Genomic DNA, 3,985 nt, shown 5'->3' with positions numbered 1-3,985 from the left:
ATGGCAGGAAAAAGTTTAACACTTCTCCATATGTATTAGTAGAAAAATTTAATAATCATATCATGGGGGAATCGTATAGTTCTGTCCACATGTTGCATATGTACTTGCATTTCCCTCCAAATGAGTTGGTCAAATGGGAAAGAGAAATCATTTAAACAGATGGGACACAATCAATTGGAAATATTGTTCATCATACCAAAGCACACACTATTATGAAGAATCTTGACTCTGTTTTCATAAAATAAATTAAAAATGAAAAGTAAACAAGCTAATGTTGGTGATTTTTTCTAAAAGCAATTTCTATGGAATTACAATGTTTTAACAGATTCCATTTAATCAGATGTGACTTTTAGAACTGACTTATGACAGAATGATCATTACAGTCTGTGATTATGTACTTGGATTGTGGCAAAATCTTGAATTGCTTACTAAATCAATCTTTTAAAAGATAAAACAATATTCAGTATTAATGTAGGATTAAGAATGGTCTGTTGTATGAAGCTTGAACCCTATCAAGCACAAGGAATTAAAGAAAAAACTTTTTCAAAATTCCATAGCCTCCCACATATTGTAAATGCATTAGTTGTGCCCACTTATTAAGCAAATACATGTGACAAATATCCTAGGACTTACATTTTATTATTACAAATGCATCTGTCCGTGTGTATGTGGATTAGGGGAATGGTTGGGTATAAAGTCGTGTGTCATTTAACAACAGAGATACGTCCTGAGAAATGTACTTTTAGGTGATTTTGTCATCGTGTAAATATCACACAGTGTATTTACATGAACTAAGATGGTATAGCCTACTACACACCTAGGCTATATGGCATAGCCTATTGCTTCTGGCTACAATCCTATATGGTATGTGACTATACTGAATATTGTAGACAGTTGTAACACAATGATAAGTATTTGTATATCTAAATACATCTAAGATAGAAATGGTACCATAAAAATACTGTATAAAAGATAAAAAACAAATGGTACACCTGCATGGGGCGCTTGCCAGGAATGGAGCTTGCAGGACTGGAAGTTGTTCTGTGTGAGTCGGTGACTGAATTATGAGTGAATATGAAGACCTGGGCTGTTGCTGTACACTACTATAGACTTCACAGACACTGTACACTTAGGCTACACCAAATTTATTTTAAAATTTCTTCAATAATAAATTAACCTTAGCTTACTGTAACTTTTTAACTTTATTAATTTTTTAACTTTTTGATCTTTTTGTAATAACGCTTAGCTTAAAACATAAACACATTGCACAACTGTACAAAAATATTTTCCTTCTTTATATGCTTATTCTACAGGCTTCTTTCTATTTTCAAAATTTTTTATGGCTTACTTTGCAAACTTTTTTGTTAAAAACTAAGACACAACACACACATTAGCCTAGGCTTACACAGAGTCAGGATCACCCATATCACCATCCTCCACAACCATGTCTTAACCCAGAGGAAGGTTTTCAGGGGCAAGAACACACATGAAGCTTTTATCTCCTGTGATAACAAAGCCTTCTGGAACTTCTCCTGAAGGACCCACCTGAGACTGTTTTATAGTTAACTTTTTTTAATGAGTAGAAGTACACTCTAAAATGATGATAAAACATATGGTATAGTAAATACAATAATAAATTATAGTAAATATAAATTTACTACAGTGAATACATAAACCAGAAACATAATCATTTATTATTATTATCAAGTATTATGTACTGTACGTAATTACATGTGCTACAATTTTATATGACTGGCGGCGTAGTAGGTTTGTTTACACCAGCATCCCCACAAACACATGAGTAATTCATTGAGCTACGAAGTTAAGATGGCTGTAATATCACTAGGCAATAGTAATTTTTCAGCTTCATTATAATTTTATGGGACTATTGTCATATATGATGTCTGTTCCTTACTAAAATGTAGTTATGTGATATGTGATTATATGTTTGCATATGTGTGAGGAAGAGAAAAAGAACAAGGCAAATTAATTTCATTTTGCCTAAGTTTAGCACACAGGTGTGTTTATGTGATATCACAAAATTTCACAATATCAGGGGGTCTATAAGCCACACTTTCATAAGTACTGGTTCATTATGATCTAGTTCCCTAAAAATCAGTTAACACATATAGAAACTTTCATATACTCAGCACATAAGATGAATCCAAGTAGTCCATTTCCAGCCATTTCAGAAAAATTAAAATCACAGATGACACTGTTGAATGTGTTTTCTGTGTCTGTGCTTTTCTAAGCACTTGACTCATACTAATTCATTTAATTCTGACAATAATGTGAGGTCGGTGCTCTTGTTACCCTTCATATTACAGATGAGAAAACAAACACCCAAGAAGCTTAAAGTATTTGTCCAAAATCCTAAAGCTAAAAATGGCAGAACCATGATTCAAACTCAGACAGTCTGTCTCCACAGCCTTTGCCTAGTGTTCCTCAATGTGACTCTGTTATGTAAGGTAGTATAATACATTATTGGATGGCACTGACATGCATATTGCTGGACATAGAGCATTCCTCCCCTTCTGCCATTAATTATGACTAGCACCCCCTAGGCATCGTGACAACAAGAAGTGGTACCTAACCTCCAGAATTTCCAAACATCTGAGGGTCTACTCACACATTCTCTCTCTCTCTTTCTCTCTCTCTCTCTCTGTCTCTCTCTCTCTCTCTCTCTCACACACACACACACACACACACACACAATACAGTATACATATACGTATTCACATACACACAGCCAAGATTCGAAGTGAAAATACGAAAGTTAACTGAGTTCAAAGTTTTCCTTTCTCTATTCTTTTTTCTTCCTCGTTGCTTTCTTGACAAACATTGCCTCAACTCCATCCCTTATATCTAGAGGGCATGGGGAGGAAGAAGAAAAGAAAAGGAAAAGATAATAGAAACACAAAAATTAAAGGTAAAGAGAAAAGAGGGAAGAATAGAAATCAAACAGAAGGCAAAAAAAAAGATTATCTATAGGAACTATTGAGTTAGGAGTTATCTGCTCCTAAGTCACTGAATGAAGTAAAAGTAATCAGTAAACCAAAACCATTATCTGACTTACCTTGCCTCAAAACTTGTTTATGTATTTCAGAGAACCATTGAATTTCAGAATGGAGTTGGTCCAGTTAATGTTGTGGTCCAAACCCCCGCCGAATGGAAGAATACCCCCTACAGTTTCTATGACAGATGGCCATTCATCCTCTGCCACATGTCATTTACAAGAGCAGGCATATCATTAACCACTTTTAGAAGAAATCCACGTGTCTTTTGTTTAGTACTAATTGTTAGAAAGTCATCCTCATTTAGAACAGAAATCTGCTATGCTTCAGTCTCAGTTCTCTCTTCTGGAAGCATATGGAATGAGTTAAACCCTTCTTCCACATGATATTCCTCTAAAATTTTGAAGCAGTTATTATGTTGCTCCTGAGTCTCCTCCTACCCAAAATAAACATATGCAAAACATATGATCTGCCCTCCAAAAAGTAGAATACCTGGTAGTATATGGCCAATGTCCTCAAAAGGCCTGTTTCATTTCTTCCTGAGTAGTAAATTTTTTCTTACAGACCTCAAAGTCAGCACCTCTGGTGTGTATTTGTGTGGGTATGCTATGCGAACTCTGCATATACACAGGTGTATAAATACGAATATGCACACACAAACATGAAGCACACATGGAGTTTGTACATTTGTATATAATATGTAGACACAAATGTGTACATCCATGTAAAATATGCACATTGCTCCTCTCTCCTTCTCTTTAAAGTGCTCCTTTCTTGTGTGCTTCTAGGCCAGCCCCAATACAATCAGAGCTCACCTATTTTCAGGCTTATTTCATCCCTCTGGAAATGAGTTGGGTGCTTTCAAGTTCTATGTACATTTTTTAGCTTAACCAGGAGTGGATGCTTAACACACCCTTTTTTCCTGTGCGTCCAGCCCTGAGTATTAATCCTCAGCTTCCAAGAGTAAGAAA

The sequence above is a fragment of the Colobus angolensis genome, unplaced genomic scaffold (assembly GCF_000951035.1).
Source record: "Colobus angolensis palliatus isolate OR3802 unplaced genomic scaffold, Cang.pa_1.0 Scaffold292, whole genome shotgun sequence".
Lineage (NCBI taxonomy): Eukaryota > Metazoa > Chordata > Mammalia > Primates > Cercopithecidae > Colobus > Colobus angolensis.
The sequence above is the reverse complement of the archived record's forward strand: the minus strand, read 5'-3'. Positions refer to the sequence as shown.